The sequence below is a fragment of the Phascolarctos cinereus genome, unplaced genomic scaffold (assembly GCF_003287225.1).
Source record: "Phascolarctos cinereus isolate Bilbo 61053 unplaced genomic scaffold, phaCin_HiC Scaffold_726;HRSCAF=1367, whole genome shotgun sequence".
In the NCBI taxonomy this organism is placed as follows: domain Eukaryota; kingdom Metazoa; phylum Chordata; class Mammalia; order Diprotodontia; family Phascolarctidae; genus Phascolarctos; species Phascolarctos cinereus.
This window is the reverse complement of record NW_027556098.1, coordinates 13,701,144-13,725,019: the sequence shown is the minus strand read 5'-3', so window position 1 is coordinate 13,725,019 and position 23,876 is coordinate 13,701,144. Positions and strand designations below refer to the sequence as shown.

At 37.2% G+C, this 23,876-nt stretch overlaps 1 long non-coding RNA gene across 1 annotated transcript; it reads right to left on the bottom strand.

The window, feature by feature from the left end:
- Positions 1–1,092: 1,092 nt before the first annotated feature.
- Positions 1,093–23,436, bottom strand: LOC110221534 (uncharacterized). Its single transcript, XR_002328162.2, has 2 exons — positions 23,275–23,436; positions 1,093–1,502 (listed from the first exon to the last, which is right to left on the bottom strand). It is a non-coding gene; the product is annotated as an uncharacterized LOC110221534 (long non-coding RNA).
- Positions 23,437–23,876: the final 440 nt, after the last annotated feature.

Genomic DNA, 23,876 nt, shown 5'->3' with positions numbered 1-23,876 from the left:
TTTGTAAGGAAAAACTGTACTCATATAAATCCTCCAAAAGAAAATGAATCATCCAATTTTAAACATTTCTCTATTTCTTATCCAAAACATTAAAAAATAAGACCATTGTCCTAATTTTAAATCTATGATTTTGTACTATTGCTATGTTGTACTGAACATGAGTCAATCTCACTTGGAAAAAAAACATTTATGAATTATTTCCTTTTTTGCTTCAGACAAATAGATAATTGTTTTCTCTCCTCAGTGTGATACTGTTACCCTTCTCATAAATATCCAGGAGATAAAAATGTTTGGTTCTTTCTTTCTTTCAAAATCATGAATGAATACAGTTTAACAACCCAGTTCTTTAATCTCAGCATCTCATCCAGGGCAACTAATAACATTAATCAAAATAGCCATTTATGACATTTAAATAAATGTATTTCTTTTTACACACACAAGGACAATATAGATGATGTGGAGATACCAGTTGTTTATCACGGTGATATATTTCCATTATCATGCTGCCATTACTTAGCCATTGATTCTGTGAAAGCAAACTGCTTCAGATTTCAAGACATATTGATGTCAGAAGAAGAAAAAAACAAGCTTATGAAAATGCAAAGGTTTCTCTTATGACCCACTTTCATTTTCTATTTTTAGAGATAATTTATATAGCTTCTGATCACACAGAGAAGTTGGGTTTAACATTAATAACATTTTCACATGACATGGCCGTTTATCATGTGTATGCATGATATGTCCGAAATTACAAGTACTAACAAACAATGCATTGCAGACTACAAGAAGAGAAAGAAGCCAAGCCCTTTAAAACCCAAACTTAGCAGAACCAAATTCCCATAAACCTAGGTTTGTACACACTAAAAAATCAAAAGCAAGGAAAATATTAGTCTTTTTGTGTCTGTGTGGTTTGGCAGATATGCGTGTTCTAAGCCACCAGTTGGAAATATAGGGTAAAGTGAACCCAGAAATAGGAACCATGACTGAAAATATGTCTGCCTTTGATTTAAGTCTGAACTGGAAATGTAGAGCCAAAAAAAGTAATAAGAAAAATAGTTCGCGCAGACAGCAACAGACATTCACATGGTAAACTCAAGAAAAAACCAATTAATTTATTCATATGAATCAAATGTAGTGTTTCATACAATATTTTCATGATTAAAATAAGCTTCACATTGGTTTGTATGCTTTCCAAATAAGACAAAAGCATCATAAATAAGGAGCTAATTGTCTCTGAAGTCAGAATACTCTATTTCATTCCCTAAGGAGACTGTGGAACAGAAACTGTGCTACAGTAAGTTTTATTTTGTCCATGTGTAGATTACCCATATGCTTTCTGGGGTTTCCTCCTTTCCTGATCCAGATGCTTGAGGGCTTTCTCCACATCTCAAAAATTCCTCATAGCTGAAATGATCTCAAGTTCCAGGGCCTCATCTTTGACTCAAAACATCCTTACAACCAGTTATACAAAAGACACAGCTCCTACTGACTCCATCTCTCCCCTGCAAAACAAAACAAAAAAAACCTTGCATTTACTTTATGTATATTTTACACAAAAAAAGACAACATGGGGTAGTTGAAAGAAAGCTAGTCTTGGAGCTTGGATGATCTAGGTTCAAATCTTGCCTCTTACTCATACCAGAGGTCTGACCCTGGGCAAGTTATTTAACCTCTGAGCGTTCAAGGCAACTCTTTAAGATTAACTCTAAGTTGCAAAGAAGATACCAACCTGCACTGGTAAAGATAGTTTCCTCAGCTAAGCATGTCCTATAACAATATAGTTATGTATTCATTGTCTATCCCTATATTTTCTATGTACTTAAATGTGTGTATGTTTCCTTCAACAGAATGTAAAGGCTTTGAGTACAGGGAATGCTTCATTTTGGTCTCTGTGCCTTCAGCACCTGGTCGGTTGTTGTCCTTTGTTCTGGAAGAAAACCAAAATGACATCACTATGTTAGAGTCAAGTTACAGTGTGTCCAGGTATGATTCATCAGACCAGTACAAGCTCAGAAGGCTCTAACATAGATTGGGCACAAATAGTCCATGTGAACATTTGGCATGGATTCTCTAACTTTACACATCTTGGATTTCTTTAGAACTGTTTCAATTCTGCTTTGCTCAAAGAGCACAGTACCTTCTCTGGTAAGGGCACTCCATGCTGAGTGGTCCTATGCCATTGTCTCCCATGTCATGCAGTCAATTCCAAAATTCTTCAGAGAGACTTTGAGAGTGAGACCCAGAAAGATCTCCAGCACCTAGTACAGTGTCTGACACATTTTATTTTATTGTATTTTGACTAGATCTTTGATTTCTTTGCAATAGGAAGCTACTAGTGAGGAAAATTTCTTTATCAATTACCTTTCCTGAAACTTAAGTCTTAGATAGTCACCTGGGTTACTGAGAAGTTAAGTGGTTTATTCAGGATCATACAAATCAAATAATTCTTATATATTTAATGTTCTACAGATTATAATTTTGATTGACAGGTAGATACTTCTACGGAATAGTCACTGAATAATTATTTGTTAAATTCAATGTGAATTGGAAGTCCCCCTTCACATGACAGAAAGCTATATTAAAAAAAAAATGTTAACTAAGTGGCCCAAGGGATAGAATGCTGGACCTGGAATCAAGAAGACCTATATTCAAATCTAGCTTCAGATATTTATGAGCTGTGTGACCCTGAGCAAGTCATTTAATCTCTGCCTCAGTTTCCTCACATGCACAATGGTAGTAATAATAATAGTACCTACCTCCCAGGATTGTTGTAAGGATAAAATAAGGTGATATATGTAAAGAGCTTTGCAAACCTTAAGATTACTAGCTATTATAATTATAAAATCTTTATTTCAGAGTTAATCAGTCACTGATTCTGAAACAACTATTGTTTGAAAGGAAAGGACAATGGGGAGAGGGGATTAAGAACTTCAATAAAAAGTTGCCTCACATAGAATAGCCCAGAAAAATGCAAAGTAAAAAATACACTTGCAGTATCCCTTACTTCTTTATGTCTCCCTTCAATCAAATATTAACTATGTTGTAGTTGCATAAAAATATTTATAATGAAAAGTTCAATGTTCAAATCTCAAACAGTGAAGTAACATAAATCAATCCTTTTTTTCAAGAGCTCACTCACCTAACTTTCATCCAACCAAGAAAATACTGCATATGAAGTCACCGAAGTTGGAAATACAACAGAGACCAGAAAGTTTAAGTGTTATCACTGTCTCATTAAAATTGTCTCCCACAACAGATAAAGGTAGGGTCATCATTGCTCAATGGGGTTGTAAAAACCTCTGTAGATCTACGTCTGTTCTTCACAATATTTAGAAGTCTTGAAAACTTCCCAGCTAATTTGTTGAGGAGGAACTGGGTTGGGGGTAGGGGAGAGGAAGAAGATAGGACACTGCATTTTATGCCTTTTAACTCAGTGCTGAAGCCTTTGACTGCTTACCTCAGATTGAAGTCAATCCCTCTCTAGCTGAAGTTCCAACTAAAGAAGGGATTTTGAATGCTGTTAGGTTCCTTTCATGTGGCTCCTGGTGCTGATTCTATTCCAGCTGAGATTTACAAGGTGTGTGTGTTTGTGGGGGGTCCATTGCTCATACAAAAGCTGACTGAAATTTTCCAGCTTATATGGCAAAAGGAGGTTATCCTCCAGGAGTACAAGGACACCTCCACTGTACATCTCTGTAAAAGTAAAGGAAATAGATTGTCCTGTGACAATCACAAGGGCTTTCTCCCTTAGTCATCGCTGGCAAGATTCTTGCCTCCTTAATAGGCTGATCCTTCATCTGGAAGATGAGCCAGTGTGCCTTCAGAAACGGCTGAGGAAATGTTTGATATGGTGATTGCTGCCCGACAACTCCAGGAGAAATGCCAGGAGCAGAACAGAGGTCTGTACACAATGTTTGTAGACCAAGTCCTTTGATACTGTCAGGTGTGACAGCATATGGATATTATGTCAAAATCTGGTTGGCCAAAGAGGTTCATCATCATTATGTCAGTTTCACAATGGCATATTTGCCTGGATTCTGTATAATGGGCAATGCTCTTGCACTTTCCTAGTCACCGGTGGAGCGAAACAAGGCTATGGGCTCGCTCCCATGATTTTTAGCATGATGTTTTCAGCCATGTTGTTGAATGCCCTCAGTGAAGACAAATACAGCATCAAGATGAGCTCCTGCACTGATGGTAAATTCTTCAACTTGAAAAGGCTACAAGCTAAGACCAAAGTGGAAGGAGGTAGTGTTGGTACATGATTTTCTGTTTGCAGATGACTGTGCACTCAATGCAGTCTCTGAAGCTGAGATACAGTAAAGTATGGATCTGTTCTTTGCTGCTTGTTCTAATCCTGGCCTAACAGTTAACACCAAGGAAACACAGGTGCTCCATCAGCCAGCAGCACACCATCCATACGTGGAACCATCAGTTACAGCAAATGGAGAAGTTTTGAATGCTGTGGATATGTTCTTTTACCTTGGCAGTATACTTTCCAGGGATGTACACATTGATAATGAGGTTGACACATGCATTGCCAGAGCTGGCTCAGTGTTTGGGAGGCTCTGAGGGAAAGTATGGGAGAGAAGAGGTATTAGACTGACTACCTGTAGACCTTCAGTCTACAGAGGTCATTGTGCTGACCTCATCGTTGTATGCCTGTGAAACCTGGACAGTATACCAGTGCCATGCCAGAAAACTGACTCACTTCCATTTGAATTGTAGGGAAGATTCTGAAGATCATCTGGCAGGATAAGACACCAGACAATGAGGACCTTTCTCAAACTAAACTGTCAAGCATTCAAACTCTACTGCAGAGAGCGCAGCTCCCACGGACTGGCCACATTGTTCAGACGCCAAATATACATTTGCCAAAAAGAGTATTTTAAGGAGAACTCACATTGAACAAACACTCACATGGCGGTCAGAAAAAGCAATACAATGACACTCTCGATGTCTCTCTTAAGAACTTTAGAATTAAATGTGTGACATGAGAGACACTGGCACAGGCCTGCTCAGCTTGGCCGTGTCCACATCAGAAAAAGTGCTGTGCTCTACGAACAAAGTAGAATTGATGTAGCTCAAAATATTTGTGCCTGCCCTGTGGTAGAACATTTCGAGCTCGTATCGGTCTGATCAGCTACAGTTGGACACACTTGACTCTGGCACAGTGATGTCATTTTGGTCCTCTTCAAGAGCGAAGGACAGCCAATCGAGTATTAACTCTGTTGTAGTTGTATAAAAATACTTACAATAAAAAGTTCAATTTTCAAATCTCAAACAGTGAAGTAACATAAATCAATCATTCTTTGAACACTCACTCACCTAACACTCATCCAACCAAGAAAATACTGCATATGAAGTCACCAAAGTTGGAAGTGTGACAGAGATCAGAAAGTTTAAGTGTTCTCACTGTCTCATTAAAATTCTCTCCCATATGAGATAAAAGTAGGGTCATCCTTGCTCAGCGGGGTCATAAAAATGTCTGTGGATTTCTGTCTGTTCTTCACAATATTTAGAAGTCTTAAAAACTTCCCAGCTGATTTTGTGAGGAGGAACTAAGCAGGGCTGGGAGTGGGGCACTACATTTTTCTGCCTATTAACTCAGAGTTGTCCCTCCTGTTTGAATCAAAAGCAGCTACAGGTTACTTATTTGATAATAATTTTTTATCTTTGATTTCCTTTGATTATTTTTTTTAATTTGGTGAGTCAAGACCATTTGTCCTTGTTGAGATTACTGAGCTAGCTGAAACCTGTCCAATGTGATGTAAAAATTTACTTAAGACCTCAAATATTCCTCAGATAAGAAACCAGAAGAAGGATCCTAATTGTCCCCAACTCTTTGGTTTTCTTGGTGATATATAAATCTTCCCTTTCAATAAGTCCATTATGAACCCTCTAAACATACTTTAATCTGTAACCTGACTTAGTTTATTTGTAGTGTCTGCTTAACTAGGTTTGTTTACTTAGAAGATGTATGAGATTATGACTCTGCTTAAAGAAGTTTGTCCAACTTTTGTGACACTGAAGGAAGCATGGGATTATGAATCTGTCTTTTTAAAAAACTTTTATAAGCCGAAAAGAATGTACAAGATTGCATTATGTAAAAGAGTTATTTTTCTGTCACGATGATAATTTTGTATATAAAAAGCCTCTTTGGAATCCTAATTTTTGTCCAGGAGTTATTTTCCTATTCCCCCCTGAATCTGTGCTTAAGTACAATAAAATCTAGGTTTTTATGTCTATAATTTCTTCATTGTGGTAGTTTTGTTTTGGCAGCAGTTACCTACCACATGAACTCAAAAAAGAGATATTTCTCCCATAACATTTCCTTTGCTGTGAACTACTTCAAAGTATTTTCATTTGATATCAAGAAAATACCAATAGTGGAGAATTTCAAGAGCTTACCAGTAACAGTTTAGGGTTAGGGAGGAAGCATGAGCAATTACTTGTTTCTCTCTTCCCTAGAGATGAAAATTACATCCAATACTATTTCTCTGTGTGTGTGTGTGTGTGTGTGTGTGTGTGCGCGCGCGTGTGTGTGTGTGTGTGTGTGTGTGTGTGTGTGTGTGTGTGTGAGGGGGGAGAGAGAGAGAGAGAGAGAGAGAGAGAGAGAGAGAGAGAGAGAGAGAGAGAGAAGAGAGAGAGAGGAGAAAAGAAAAGAGAGAATAATTTTTTTTTAAATTTCACTAACCTCTATCTGAAATTGAGCATTACCTTCAATTATTTAAAAATATTATTCTGAGAAAAGATTCATAGGCTGCCAAAGGGTTGGTGAAAAAATTAAAAACTAATCTATATAAAAGCATGGCCAGAGTCTCTACCAATACTATTCTATTCTAGACAATATAAAATGATATATGAATTCAAAAGCAAAAAGCAATTAAGGCAGTATAGCAAAATAAACACTAACAAATTGGATCAAATAATAAACTATCCCTATGCCAATATACAAATAGCTTATTTCTCCCTCTTTAATTCTTTTATTTTTTAAACTAGAAAATGTGCTGAATTTTTTATTTAATATTTTATTTTTTCTCAAATGCATGTAAAAATTTTCAACATTCATTTTTCTTAAATTTTGAGTTCCAAATTCTCTCCCTCCATCCCTCCCCTGCTCTTCACTGAGAAGGCAAGCAATTTGATATAGGTTATACATGTTCAGTCATGCACAATATTTCCATATTAGTCATGTTATGAAAGAAAACACAAAAAAACAAAGAAAAACAAGAAAAATAAAGAAACATTTTAAAAGTATGTTTTGATCTGCATTCAGACCCCATCACTTTTTTCTCTGGAGGTGGGTAATATTTTTCATCATAATTCCTCAGAATTGTCTTGGATCATTGTATTACTGAGAATAGAAAAGTTTTTCACAGTTGATCATTGCACAATATTGCTGTTACTGTGTATACTGTTACCCTGGTTTTGTTTATTTCACTTTGAATCAGTTCATGTAAGTTTTTCCAGGTTTTTCTGAGAGTATCCTATTCATCCTATAGCACAATAGTATTCTGTCACAATCATATACTACAATTTGGTCAGTTATTTCCCAATTGATGGGCATCCCCTCGATTTCCAATTCTTTGCCACCACAAAAATAACTGCTATAAATATTTTTGTACATATAAGTCCTTTTCCTTTCTGTTTTGAGCTCTTTGGATACGGAATTAGTAGTGATATTGCTAGGTCAAAAGGCTACAATTTTGTAGCCCTTTGGGCAGAGTTCTAAATTGCTCTCCAAGTTCATAACCCCACCCATAGTGCATTAGTGTCCCAGTTTTCCCACAACAGCTCCAACATTTGTCATTTTCCTTTTCTGTCATGTTAGCCAATCTGATGTGTGAGATGGTAAATCAGAGTTATTTTAATTTGCATTTCTCTAATCAAGGGTGATTTAAAACATTTTTTTCATATGACTATAGATATCTTTGATTACTTTGTCTGAAAACTGCTGCCTGTTCATATTTTTTTGACAATTTATCAGTTGGGGCATGACATATTATTTTACATCTGACTCAGTTCTTTATATATTTAAGAAGTGAGGCCTTTAGGGGCAGCTAGGTGGCACAATGGATAGAGCACCGGCCTTGAAGTCAGGAGGACATGAGTTCAAATCCAGCCTCAGATTGAACACTTGACACTGACTAGCTGTGTGACCCTGGGCAAGTCACTTAACCCCAATTGCTAAAAAAAAAAAAGAAAAGAAAGAAATGAGACCTTTATCAGAGAAACTTGCTAGAAATTTTTCACAGTTATGATTACTGTGTATTTCCCTTCTTCCCATTTTTCCACTGTTTATCTTACTCTCTCTCCATCCTTTCACTCTGTCCATCCTCAATGCATTCTGTTTCTGACTACCACCTTTCCCAATCTGCCTTCCTTCTATCTGCATCCCCCCTTTTCTATCCTTCTATACTCCTAATTTCCTGTAGGGCAAGATAGATTTCTATACCCAACTGAGTGTGCAAGTCATTCCCTCTCTGAGCTAATTCTGATGAGAGAAAGGTTCAAGTAATTCCTCCCAGCCACCTCTCCCGTCTTCCGCTCCATTGTAAAAGCTACTTTGCACCTCTTTTACATGAGATAATTTACTTCATTCTACTTCTCTCTTCCCCATTCTCCCAGTGCATTCCTTTCTCTCACTCTTTAATTTTATTTTTTAGAAATCATCATATTCAATTTTTGAACTGCCTTAATAATGATAAAGTTCTTAGGAGTTACAAGTATTATTTTCCCATGTAAGAATGTAAAGAGTTTGACCTTATTGAATCACTTGTGATTTCTATTTCCTGTTTACCTTTTTTATGCTTTTCTTGAGTCTTGTACTTGAAAGTCAAATTTTCTATTCAGCTCTGGTTCTTTTCATTAGGAATGCTTGAAAGTCCTCTATTTCATTAAATATCTATTTTTCTCCTGAAGGATTATATTCAGTTTTGCTGGGTAGGCAATTCTTTGTTGTCATCCTAGCTCTTTTGCTTTCCGGAATATCATATTCCAAGCCCTCTACTTCTTTAGCAGGGAAGCTGCTAGATCTTGTGTGATAATGACTACAACTCCATAATATATTAATGATTTCTTTCTGGCTACTTGCAATATTTTCCCCTTGACTTGGGAGCTCTGGAATTTGGCTATAATATTCCTGGGACTTTTCCTTTGGGGATCCCTTTCAGGAGGTGATTGGTAGCTTCTTTCAATTTCTGTTTTACCTTCTGGTTCTAGATGTCAGAGCAGTTTTCCTTGATAATTTCTTAAAATATGATGTGTAGACTCTTTTTTGGTCATGGCTTTTAGGTTGTCTAATAATTCTTCAATTATCTCTCCTGGATCTGTTTTCCAGGTCAGTAGTTTTTCCAATGAGATATTTTACATTTTATTCTATTTTTTCATTCTTTTGCTTTCATTTCATTGTTTCTTGATGTCTCATAGAGTCATTAGATTCCATTTGCCTAATTCTAATTTTTAAGGCATTATTGTCTTCAGTGAGCTTTTGCACCTCCTTTTCTATTTGTCCAGTTCTACTTTTAAGGAGTTTTTTTCTTCAGTGAATTTTTGTAGGTCTTTTTCCATTTGGCCAATTCTGCTTTTAAATATTCTTCTCTTCAGTGGATTTTTGTGCCTCTTTTACCATTTGGCATATTCTATTTTTTAAGGTGTTATTTTCTTCAGTGTTACTTTCTTCTGTATTTTTTCTTCTGTTTCCTTTACCAAGCTGACTCTTTTCTTCATGATTTTCTTGCATCACTCTCATTTCTTTTCCCAATTTTCCTCTACCTCTGAGACCTCCAGTCTGTGAGCGACCTCAAGCACTCTTTTCCACCCTGGAGCTGTGAGCAGGGTACCCAGTCCCCTGCAGGAGCAAGCTCTGGTATGCTAGTGCTTTTCCTCAACCTGGTATAGTGACCTAGGACTGCAACCCAGATCCCTGTGTGGCCAATGCAACCTGCACCCAGTGCCAGCAAATGGACCCCTGTAATCTCCTCCTGACCAGTTGTCAAAGCCCTTTACCATCCATGGACTGAGAGCTCCAGAAGCTGCTGCTGCTGCTGATTCAGTTGCCTTACCTGTGCTGGACTGTGCTCCATTCTCACCCTGGTGTGACAAGCCTTTCCTGCTGAACTTTTAAGTTGTCTTGAGCTGGAAAATTGTTTTACTCTGTCCTTTGTGGTTTCTGCCACTCTAGAATTCATTCTGAGGTGTTATTTTTAAATTGTTTGGAGGGGAATTTGGGAGAGCTCAGGTGAGTCCCTGACTTTTCTCTGCCGTCTTGGCTCCACCCACCTCCAAGAGAATTCTAAACAACTACCTGTTTAATCATGCTGATTCTCCATCATATTGAGAGAGGGACAAAGACAGATTAAACTCATTTCACTAGTGTTGAAGGCTTAAGTTTTCAAACCATTCTACCTAGTTAGATTCCCCATCAGTCTCAGCATAACAGGCTAGAGAATATTCATTCATTAAGGCTAGCCATACATTGACTTGCTCTTTCAGTCATCATCATGTTCTAGTTGGAACTCCAAAGTTGAGGATATTATTATTGGTGTTATTATTATACCAATAGATTTCTCCACATATGACTACCTTTTCTTTTGCTTCTTTCTTTATTTATGTCCATGTCTATGCCACCTACACCAGTCTTTCTTGAAAGATTCTTGTGGCCTTTTTAAAATGTCCTGTGTGCAGAGCTTCTTCATCTAAGCATTACCATGTTACCACACTGAAGGCTGTCTCCTGTGAAACGTATTCCAGAAACTATCCCTTAATGAGCTAAGATTCCTAAGCTCCATTCTCCATCCCCAGTTGTACACTCCTTTGCCCTCATCTATCTTAACTGCGCCTTCATCTATCCCACTACAGATCTACCCACTTTTCCATTTTGGTCTCTGAAAATCCTGCTCCATAGTTAACAAATCTCCTTTTAGACTTACATGAACTGATGCTGAGTGAAGTGAGCAGAAGCAGAACACTGACAGTAACAGCAACATTTTGTGATGACCAGCTTTGATAAACTTAGCTCTTCTCAGCAATGCAATGACCTAAGACAGTTCTGAAAGACTCATGAAGGAAAATGCTATCCACATCCAGAAAAAGAATTTTGGAGTCTGAATACAGATCAAAACATACTATTTTCTCTGTTTTGTCCGTTTGTTTCAGTTTTTTTCTTTCTTGTGGTTTTTCCTTTTTGTTCTGATTCTCCTTTCATAGCATGACTAATGTGGAAATATGTTTAATATGATTGTGCATGTATAGCCTATATCAGATTGCATTCTGTCTTGGGGAGGGGGGAGGGAAGGGAGAGGGAAAATTTGTATATAAGCTTTAAACTCTTATAAAAGTGAATGTTGAAAACAAAAAATAAATAAATTTAAAAATAAAATCTCCTTTTATCATAAATCCTTTCCTTTCACACTCCCACAATCTTCTGGCTCTCTCTGAGACCTGGCTCTCTTTTGATGTTATAGCATCTCTGACCATCCAATCCAATTTAATTTATGAAGATACTGCTCAAAATACTCCTTGCTCCCCAGCACCACTTCCAGATTCTCCTGCTACAACTATCCCTAAGTAACATCTATCTTTTGAGATTCATTCAATCCAAATTTATCACTAAATCAATATTCTGGTAGTAGTAATCTACCAACCCCTAGGGCACTCTCCTTCCTTCCTCCATGAGTTCAGTAACTATCTCACAATTTTTCTCTCCACACCAACTCCTGCACTCAAACTAGAGGACTTCCACATACATATTGATAGTCCTTCAACCTCTAATTTACCAATTCCTCCACCTACTGATTTCCCATGACCTACTTCTCCGTACCACCTTAGAGATGAGAAAACTCTTGATCTTGCCATTACCCACAAGTATTCCAATTCCATAATTTATGAACTCTGAAATTCCTGTATCTGATCATAATTTTTCAGTACTCAATACTCAAGACAATTAATCTGTTTGACATTCTTATTGTGACTGCTAATCCCTCCACCCCAGCACCCCAGTTCTCTTCCTGGTCATCATCCCCGTACTGGCTACATCTTTCCTATATCTACTACTCTTTCCTATATCAGCATCTTGGTGAACCAGTTCAACTTCACACTATCCTTTACACTCAAGATCCTTTCTCCCATATCCTATTGCTGATTGTATGTTGCTAAGCCCCAGCCTTGGACTACATCCCAACATTACTCTGTCTTTATTCTTATTCATATGCTGCTGAATGAAACTGGAGAAAATAATAAAACCGTACTGAGCATAAAGCCATAAATTTATGCTACATAACTTCACCTGGGTCCTCACTGCCTCACGGCTCTCATTGTACAGCTCTCTAGTTGATTTACTGTCCCAGTCACTACAGAGGCTATTCTAAATATTTTCAACCCTCTTCAAGCTTCCCATGGCACCTTTTTTCCCCACCTTCCCAGCTTAGGACTTCGCCTCATGCTTCACAGAAAAAAAAAAATGAGACCATTCATTGACAGCTCCCTCTTCTCCTGTCCACATCTCACATCACTCAAATATGTTCATCCACTATCTCCTACTTTGCACCTATCTTGGCAGGTAATTCTTAGATCTGTTTATCTATCCCTAATCTCTCATCCGACATCCAGTTTCAGATCACCAACTGCCTTTTCCAAATCTTGAACTCTATATTCCACAGACATCTTAAACTCACTATGTCAAAAAACTGAACTCTTTATTTTCCCCTCACCCCCAAAAAACCCTTTCCTCATTCCCAAATTTTCTCTTGTTATTAAGAATAACTCCTAGTAAGCCAAACTCAAAACCTCAATGTCATTTTTGATACCTTGCTTTCCCTACATAGCCAATCTGTAGCGACATCATCATTTATACAGTCGCAACATTTTTTCCTATATAGCTCCTTCTCTCTACTCACACAGCCACTATGCTTGTATAAAATACTATTACTTCCCGTCTGGACTAATCTAATGGCTTTCTAAATAGTTTCCTGTTCAAACTAGCCCCATTGTAATCTGCCTTCCATTCAGTTGCTACAGTGATCTTCGTAAAATATATGCCTATGTCACCACCCAATTCAATAAATTCCAAAAGCTCCCTATTACTTCATCAAATATAAAATGCTCTGTTTGTTTTTAAAGCCCTTTACTATCTGGTCCATTCTATGATCTGGTAACACTGGTCTCTTTGCTGTACCTTGCACATGGTGATGGATCTTCTGATTCCATACTTTTTTCAGTGACTATCCCCCATGCCTGGAATGCTTTTCCTCTTCCCTCCTACTCTCAGCTTCCTGTTTTCAAAACTCAGCTCAAATCCTACCTTTGGGAAGAGTACTTTCCTCCTTCCTCCTTCCTCTCTTTTCTCCTTTTCTCCCTTTACTTTCTCTTCCCACTGTTAGTACTTTACCTTTGAGGTTTCTTCCCATACACACCATATATATTTTATATGTCCCTTGAGGTCAGGGGCTGTATTTTTGTCTTTATGTATATCTCTAGTGCTTAGCACAGTGCCTGGGACACAGTAATTGCCCATTAAATAGTTGAAGATGATGATGGCATCCATAAGTACATTCTCTATATACATTATGAGCAAGGCACTATGGTGACACAATTGTCCCAACTGATTTTGGCATTTCAAATATGCATTGTTTGTCTCATTGACTAATAGTGATATTATACATTTTGGAGACATAGTTAACATTTTCAGAAACAGAGTAGGAGAGCAAAATACTCAATTTGAGGTGACCTTGATAATGAACTCTAGGAAGATCTCACCAAATACTAGAACACTAAGGGAAGTCTCTAAGTTTAAAGGAGGTGGCTTTAGCACAAATTAAAATAAGCACTTCTTTACACAGTGGGTAGTGAGCATATGGAACTCATAACCCCCAAGAGGTAGCATAGGCTGAAAATATAAATAGCCAAAAGCTGTCTCTGAATCTTGTAATTAAGCAGCACACTGTCCAATAATAAGCTGATAAAGAAGTACAGAAACAGAAAGGTCAGCACGTCGTTTTAGATGACGAAAGTACGGTGTCAGTATGGCCAACCAGCTCCAAATAAAGCTCAAGGCAACATGAAACAGTGGAAATACTGGCCTCAGAAGCTAGACAGTCTGAGTTCAAATCCTGCCTCTGAGGCTTCCTGCCCATATGATTTTGGGTATGTCTCCTAACCTCTCTGAGTCTCAGTTTCTTCACTTGTAAAATGTCTAGATGTCCCTAAGGTTCTTTCTAGTTCTAGATGTATAAGCCAAGTTCCATTAATTACTATAGTGGAATGAATTTTGGACTTGAAATCAGAAGACCTGTGTTCAAGTTCTATTCCTGACACTTACTAGCTACATGCCCTTGAGCAAATTATTTAAGCTATCTGAATTCCAGTGCCCTCATCTATGAAGGTTATGACAACACCTCTACCACCTAACTCTGGGTCATTGGGAGAACTTCCAAACACTAATATATACAAGGATGATGGAAACTATTATAAATTAACTCTGTAATATCACTAGTTAAACCAAAAAATGCTAAATTATAATAATAACAACGATCCCATTTATACAGTGCTTTAAGGTTTGCAAAGTGCTTTACAAATACTATCTCATTTTATTCTCAAGTCAACAAGCAAGCATCTGTTAAGTACCTATTATGTGGCAGGGTACTGGGAATACAAAGAAAGATAAAGAAAAACATTTAGTCCCTATTCCCAAGAACCTCACAGTCTAATGGAGCAAGCAAACATATAAACAACAACATACAAAGAAGGTGCACATAGGAAAAATTGGAGATAATTTCAGATGGAAGGCACTAAGATTAAAGCGAAACTTCTCATGAAAGGTAGGACTTTAGCTTGGACCTGAAGGAAGCCAGAGAAGGCAAAAGATAGAAATGAGGAGGGATAGGGGATAGTCAGTAAAAATGCCTAGAATTGAGAGATAGAAGTTTTAGTCTAGGAACTGCAAGGAGGCCAATGTGTCACTGTATTGCACTATCTAGAGGGATGGTAGGTATAAGAAGATTGGAAAGTCATGAAGGGGCCAGGGAGAATGTGTGTGTGTGTGGGGGGGGTGTACATGTGTATCTATCTCTATAGATACAGAGACAGATCTAGAAATAGAGATATATCTCATCTCTAGAATCAAATATAAAATCCTATTTAGTTTTTAAAGCCCGTTGTAGCTGAACAAGTTGTGGTATATGATTATGGTATATGTGGTATATGATAGAATACTACTGTGCTATAAGAAATAATGAGCTCAGTGATCTTAGGAAAACATTGAAAGATTTGTATGAAATGATGAAGAGTGAAATGAGCAGAACCAAGAGAACATTGTAAACAGTAACAGCAATATTATTTTAAGAATGACTTTGAGCAAATGAGACATTTTGACTATTATAAATACCCAAATGAATTGTAAAGGATTTATGAAGACACTATCTACATCCAGAAAAATAACTGATAAATAGAAGTATGTATAAAATAATTATATATATATATATATATATATATACATATATATACATATATATATACATATATATATATAATATATATATATATATATATATATATATATATATATATATATATATATTTATGTGTTATGGTAGCCATTTCTAGGATGGGGTGGGAGAGGGAAAAAATGGATCACCATGAAAATAATTACAATTTATATTAACATCTGTTACAGAGGCTGAAGAGGTAAAGAAATTATATGAACTCAGCAAGACCCTCTAAATTAAATCAATATGTATTTTGATACAAAGAAATTTCAGTAAAAAATAGGAATAGGAATGGATTGCAAACAATATGTTGGAAAATATGGTTTAGGAGTAAGGAATGAGAGGGCTGAAAGACATATACGCTACACAAAAGCCTTACTGAAATACTTCATGCATGCATTCTTTGAGAAGATAATTTGGAGGTATTAGACGTGGCTAACACCAAATATCATGAAAAAAATAAACTGCTTATATTTTATTAGAAATAAAGCATTACTAAATCAGCTATATGTGTACACTCAGATCACTAACTCATTAACAAAAAGATATAATTTACTACAAACTAGAATAAAACTTAAAAATGTATAATGTGCAATTAAAACCAATCCAGCCAGATTCACTTAAACAAGTTATTGACCCTAGACAATAGGAAATGGATGGAGAAAAAGGATATTGACACTAATTATGACAAATTCATGCAAAATTTTGACTGACATAAATCAATTTCCATCAGGAGGAGACCAAAAGAATCTCAAAACTGCCTTAGCAAATACTTTATCTGCTTGCTAAGCAGAGAAATATGGTAGCTAAGGGAAAACCCAATTTAGAACATAAAGTAATTTGTAAGATTTTACAGAGAATGATGATTGAAGATTATAAGCAGTATCACCTCATAAAAAAGCAAGAGTACTATGAGGAAAAACAAGTTTAAGGAAAGATTAATAAAAGATTCAATTAAGCAAAGTTATCCCAAGGTCATGAAACTGGAAGGAAAGAAGTCAACAAACAGAAGAAAAATAGACAAGTTCTATAAAGATTTATATAACAGACTATTTTCTCCATCAGACAGTAGACCAACTATATTTACAATCTAGTAATATACTAGATGTACTTATAAATTGAAGAAAACAATGATGGGGAAAGCAGCTAGACTAAATCATATGCAAACAGAACAATTAAGTCTGGGAAGTGATGCCATTTGGAGGGCATTGAAAGATTATTTCTCAGGGTATCTGAAGGAGAGGAAAATACTGCTGTTGATATTATTATTATTATTAAAAAAGAGACAAATAACATCAGTAACTATTGACTCATATGCCTGCTTTAGCAAATATCTAGATTTTTCATCAAAATAGTCTATACAGACCCCTTGAAGAGTATTTATTTTGGAAAGAACAATCAGTAGCTTAGATGATAAAGATTATATCTTACATTCTTTTGTATCCCATAGAGTGCCTTTTATGTAATAGGTCATGGATCTGTTAGAAGTATATTTCTAGTCCTTAGCAAAGTACTTGGCACACAGTAGACACTCAATAAATACTTGTCACTTTATTTCTTGCTGTTGATTGATTGACAGACTTCTATGTAAGGTTCAAAGGCCAAACACAGTTGCTGCAGTTTCCTAAGTGCTTGGTGAATTGGCTCTACCTCCTGTTTTAATACTAGCTGATGTCATGATACCATTGATTTTCTTTTCCTTCTTTATCAAATCTGGTAAAAATTTCCAGCTATGGGAAACTCTTGCTTCTTTAAATTATCACATCACTCTGGAGCAAATTATAAAGGTTACCACCAGCACTCAAGAAAAAGCCCACTTCATCTCAGTGGAAAATTTGAACACACTATTACAGAGAGGCAAAATTAAAATATAGACACTATTTGAAAACTTCCCTCATATTGCTGCAAGTCAGAAAGCAAAAGGACCTTACAGGATGAGTGAGCGCTCTGCCATGATTACAGAAAGACTTGAGCAAATTACAGCATTCAAATTGTTCATCAGCAGGATAAAGCTCCTTAATGCCTTTGTAGGATATATAACCTCAAGGGATAAAAAACCATCTTTCTTAAATCAATCACACCACTGGGCCATTTATATAATAACTGAATTGAGCTCTATGAGAAAGCCCTCCTTTCACACCCCCCCCAAAATAATCTGTAGAAAGGAAACTACCAAAAAACTTCCCAAAACTAAAACCATCATTTTAAGAGTCATTACATGGGAATGATGTAATGCACATCAATTGTTATATAACCATCATATTAAAAGATGCATAGAATGTGAAAGGAAGATAAATGGAGATTTGGCTCTAGATCAAGATTTCTTTTCCAATAAGATAACAAAGAAGCTGATTTTATTTGGGAAGAAAAATAAAGGGTATTATCACAGAGGCTGCAGAAATACATCATTTCCCAATTGGGGACATGAAGGGAGAGCATGTATTTTAATAATTGCTTTAGGGTAATAAACATTTTTCTATAAACTCGATTTCTTCTGGTTGGCATATCTCTCTTAAATGAAAGTTACAGTGTAGAGGATAAAGCCACATGGCAGATCACTGCACTAGACTCCACAGGGGACATTTAAAGAAAGGAACAGAACAGATCTTGCCTGTAAGGAATGCGCACTATAATGGGGAGGAAGGACAAGCAAAAATTACAACTTACAAGGACACCTCTAATACAACAGAAACACAAAGTAGGTCACTACCTCTATTTGCGTATTTGTGAAGCATCCTGAGATTGCTGCAGAGAGCAGAACACTGCCTTTACTCTGTGGGATAAATATGGAGAACAAAGAGATAAGGAGAGAGATAGAGGGAAATGAAGGGGGCAAGGAGAGGTAAGCAAATTCAGTAGAGATCGCAACAGAACGAGGACTGAAAGGCAGGGATTTTTTTTAACTTTTTATCTTAACAGAGCAATGACAAAATTGCTTTGTCTGTTTGTGACTCTTCCCCAAACCTCTTTTTATTTCCTTCTGAGCCCTTCTTAAATTTTTCATTGATCTTGTCATCTCTATTGCTACTCACTAACTCCTTCCCCTCACCCATAAAAACCCTCCCTTTTAGCAAATATAAGTATAGTCAAAGAAACAATTGAATCCATTGGCCATTTCTGAAGAGATATGTCTCATCCTGCATCTCTAGTCCATCATCTTTCTTCCAGGAAATGGTTAACATGCGTCATCATCATTTTTCTGAAGTCATGATTAGTCACTGATCAAATTTATGAGGTCCTTCAAGGTTTGGTTTGGTTTTTTCTCCTTTACATGACTGTGGCCATGTAAAATGTTCTCCTGGTACTTCTCATTTTAACTCTTCATCAGTTCACACAAGTCTTCCCAGTTTTCTCTGAATTTGTGGTATTTTTTCATTTCACATGGAGCAATAATATTATTTCCACTGTTCTCTTTCCCACAGTGGAAAGAGTCAGAAAACCTGGGTTCAAATTCTACCTTTTTTTCTTACTACCTGTCTGACGTGGGCCTCAGTTACTTAGTCTGCCAAATAAAGAGTCTGGACTATATTACATCTGACATCCTTTCAAGCTCTTGACCTGTCACCCAAGGATCTTACTGTAATCTATGTATGGGAGCATTGATAGTAGGCATATAAGTTGTTATTGTTGTTATTGTTGTTGTTGTTCAGTCATGTCCAACTCTTCGTGATCCCATTTGGGATTTTCTTGACAAAGATACTGGAGTGGTTTGCCATTTCTTTACAAATGAGAAACTGAGGCAAACAGGATTAAGTGACTTGCCCAGGGTCACATAGCTAGTCAGTGTCTGAGGCTAGATTTGGGCTGATGAAGATGAGTTCTTCCTGATTCTGAGCCCAGTTCTCTATGCATTATGCCACCTAGCTGCCCTCAATCAGCCTATTAGCATTTATTAAGTACACACTATGTGCCAGCCACTGTGTTAAGCCAAGTGGGATATTATCTCTTGATTTCTAACTCACATATTTCCTCAAACTTCAACCATGATGCTTATATTAATGGTGCAATAAGGATTAATGACTGCCAGTTTTCTTTACATAAGGGAAGTAAATGATAATGATGAAAGAATAGAGAACAAAGTGGAGAATTATGTTTATGGATATATGAGCAACCAGTGCAAGGCCATGCACTTAGAATCCTTCCCTAGTGGGGAGAAAGGCAAGGCAAAAGCCCAGAGGAGTGACTCAATTAGTGGGAGTAGCTTCCTTCCCCAACTTGGTGTCAAGGCATAAGAATTATCTCAGAGGATGCACTGAAGTTGCTCAATTACCCAGGGTTCATGCCAAAGCAACAAAGCATTCATCAGCTGTCATAACAGCAACAGTGACCATGGCTCTTAATATCTCTCTAGAGGGCAAAGGTGACAAACAAAATTCTAGGACATCCCAACACCCATACACATGGTCCCAAGATGACTCCCTCCTCACCAACTGGCATTCTTACCTACTCTCTTTCTAGTATCTTTCTCCCAGAAATCTTCATGAAGCCATCCCAGTTACAAAATTTCATTAGCTGGTGGATTCTGGAATTGTAACTCTCATCTCCATGGTAATGTTAGGTTATACTATAATTCAATCTCTCTACTATTCCCTTTGATTACTTCAATACATCCCTTCTGTTATCATCTTTTAAAAATACCACTAAACTGAAACAAGTATAATCTCTTTTATTTGCAATTCCATTTTCACTTCATCCTACCCTCTGCACAAACCCCAGAAATATGAGGGTGAGTCAGTGATAACAAAACATATACAATGACAGGAATATGCTCCCAAACAAAGCTTTGAAGCCAATCTGACAATGAAAAAGATGAATTAGAGAATACTTTGAGAAGAAATGATCTTTTATTTCTTGCAAATTTCAGAGAAACTCAGTACAGGGAAGAATTGAAAGTGCTGATTTTTTTTCTCCATGCCTTTTCTCCTGCATCAATTTAGACAGTCAACCTGGGATTCAAACATCCCACCTCATGCTATGTGGCTCCCACAAACAGGCAACCAAGACTGCTATAGTTGTTCTCCTCCAACTGGCCACCATCAGACTTCTTCCTTCCAAATCCTGGCCCCCATCCTGTTCTATTTTTCCAACCATTTGGAAATTCTTTACCTCTAGGTCCACCTGTTGAGTCTCTTGGTACCCTATAAGAAAAGTGTGTGGAGGGGGCCAACCTCAAGTCAACAGCTGCAGGTCCCAACCAGGAAATTAGACATATGACCTCCTTAGCTGGACCACAATGAGAAGCTGATGTTTCCTAGAGCAGATGCTACCTGCGTTTACCAGGATATAATCTCCTCGGGACAGGTGGTCTACACCTGCCGTACCTCCATCCTGGACATCTGCTCCCATTCCCTATAAACAGTAAGTAGCCTAAATTGCCTAGCAAGCATTGCCAAGTAGGATCTAATTTCATGAATAATTGAGAATCCTTTGAAATTCCCACATTGCCAGTCTGCAAACAATAGTTGTTGCCACACTGACTTGAAGAGTGCTTTAAAAGAGATTCTTGGTTAAGTAGACTAAATATTCACCCTATAACTATTAATTTGCTTAGCAAATACCTTTCCCATAGATAGTACAAAGATAAACTTCTGCCCAGACAGCGTTTGAATGATCATGCATTTCAAATTAGCAGTTTCTAGATTAATGAGGCAACAGAACAGGCCAGGTGTTTTCTGTCTCTCTTACAAATATTATGCACTATTCAGTCTATTGTTAATACTCTGTTACCTGTGTCCATGTCGATGAGCCATCCTTACCAACTATACACTGGTATAATACGTTACAATGTTCCAAACCCTTTTTTACATGTATTATCTAAATTGATCTTCATAGCAATAACATGGGGATAGGTCAGGGAAATATGGCTGGCTATCCCCTTGTTACAGTTCAGTAAACTGAGGTAAAGAAAATTAAGTGATTTTCCCAAGTTCACATGTCTATTTAATAAGGGCGTGGGGACTGGCATTATGTATTCAAGTAGTTGGGGTAATGAGGTATTTTTAAAACTGTTCTTTGTTACATTAATTAACCTGATGGGCAGCTAGGTAGCATAGTGAATACAGCATGGGAGATGGAGTCAGAAAGGCCTGAATTCAAATCCAGCCTGAGATACTTCCTAAGAGTATGACCCTGAGAAAGTCATTTGACTGCTGTCTTCCAGAGTTTCCTCGACTATAAAATTGAAATAATAATAGCACAAGGGCTGTTGTGAGGGTCAGATAAGATATTTGTAAAGCACTTTGTAAACCTTAAAGAACTATGTAATTACTAACATTCAAATGACAATACAATGCACATAAAGATCATAGGACCACAGATTTAGAGCTGAAATGGGCCTTAGAGGTCATTTAGTCCAGCTTCCTCACTTTGTAGATAAGGAAAACTGAGGGCTAGAGAATTTAAGAGATGTGCCCAACCAAGGTCACACAAGTATTAAGTATGTGGCAGGTAAAAGAGGAAATGACTGAGAAAACAAAGGTTTGATCTTCCGAGCATACCAATTTATTGAACAATACACATTAATTGCCCAACAAACCAGGACCAGACTTCTTCAGCTTAGGCCTGGACTCCAACTACAGTGGAATACAGATTTTAATACATTAAAAACAATTACTCAAACAAGACCAATGGACTAAAAGGAAACAATACAACATTAGGTAATCTGATTTTTAATTGGATGAAAAATTAAAGAATTTCCAAACTGGGAGAGAGAAAGCAAACAGGCACAATTCCCTGAATTCAGAAAAAAAAGGTAACCCGTCCTCCCAAGAGTCTGCAAAACAATCAAAGGAACGGGGAAACAATAACTGATTGATCATTAGGGAACCAATTTTCAGATAAGACATCTGGGTTGCTTGAGATGCATAATTGTGAGGAAGCTCCTTGCATCACTGTGGATCTAACTGGGTTTCTGGTCAGCATAACTTAGGTCCTTGGTTAAGGGTCTCTAAGCAGCAGGGAGATGGAATCCAGTTTCCCAGCCACATAGAACCGGTTAGGTGCAAACAATACATTAACATTTTTCTCCCAGTTCCCACAATTGAATAAGGTTTTCTTATAAGACAGAATTTGGACTAGACCCATAATTGAATAGAAATGGAACTGAGCTAGCTCCAGAATTGAGTCACAAGATGGAGTCAGCATGGTTCACTCAATTCCTACAATTAACCACTTGCTATCCTAATCCCTTCAATTTCCTTAAGTGACCCTGACTAGATTTGAATCTAGGTCCTCCAAAGCAAAAGCTGGCAATCTTTCCGCTATATCACATAATAAAAGCTTTAATCTATTAGGAAGAGGTGGCCAATTTCCCCAGATGGTTCTTATCAAAGTATCTCCTCCCCTGCCCCTCTCTGTATTAGAAAAGCACTACCCTAATTTCTCCTTTAGTCTTTATATTCTATACTCTGTACTGCCTTTTGGATTTTGGTTTGAGAAATTGTAAAAGTATTAATAGTATCCAACATTTATATGGTGCCTAAAGTTTGCAGCAAGCACCATATACTATCCATTATCTCATTTGAGCCTCACAATGTCCCTGCAATGTAGGTTCTGCCAGTTTCATTACGCCTCTTTTACAAAAGAAGAAACTGCAGAGAGTGTAAGAGACTTGTGCATGGTGTCACAGTTAATAAGCATCTGAGATAGGATTTTAACACTTCCCTTCCTGACTCCAAATCCAGCACTCTATTTACTGTCAGGCTTCCTCTAAAACCTAGATCTTTTGAACTTAATTTAATGCACTATATCTCACTGCAGTTACATAAAGGTAAAATAAACATTAACTTACATGGCATGATTTTCAGACTTCTGAGATTCCTCTGCCCCCAGGTATCTCCTTTATCCAAGAGTCCTTGATATTTTACCATTTCAGAGCTATCCTGTTAGGTCTTCCAGTGATCCTCCCCAAATAGTAAAATATTACGCAGAAAAATTTAAATTCATTCATCAAATTTCTTCTCTCTGAACAGGGGGGAAGGGAGGAAGTCTGAAATTACTAGGTGCCTAGGAAGGAAGGGGGAATTCAAAGTAAGGAAAGATGAAAAGAGGAAATATATTGTATAGGGGTGGTAGAAGATACGGATGTGTGGGTGGAAGTGTTTGTGTGTTGGTGGGTGTGGGTGTGAAAACAGCCAGTTTCACAACTTTGGTTGTCTAGCCTTGTTTCTCAATATGTCCATGTTAGCAGAATGTAAACTCTTTAAGAGAGATGAAGTACTTCTTTCTCTCCTTAGAAACTGTTTAATTTTTGTCTTTGCATTCCCAGGGCTTAGCACAATTCCTGGCACATAGTAGGCACTTAATGAATGATTGATTACATATCTATCTACGTACCACTAAAGAATGTCATGAATGTTATTGTTGTTCAGTCGTGTCTGACTCCTCATGACC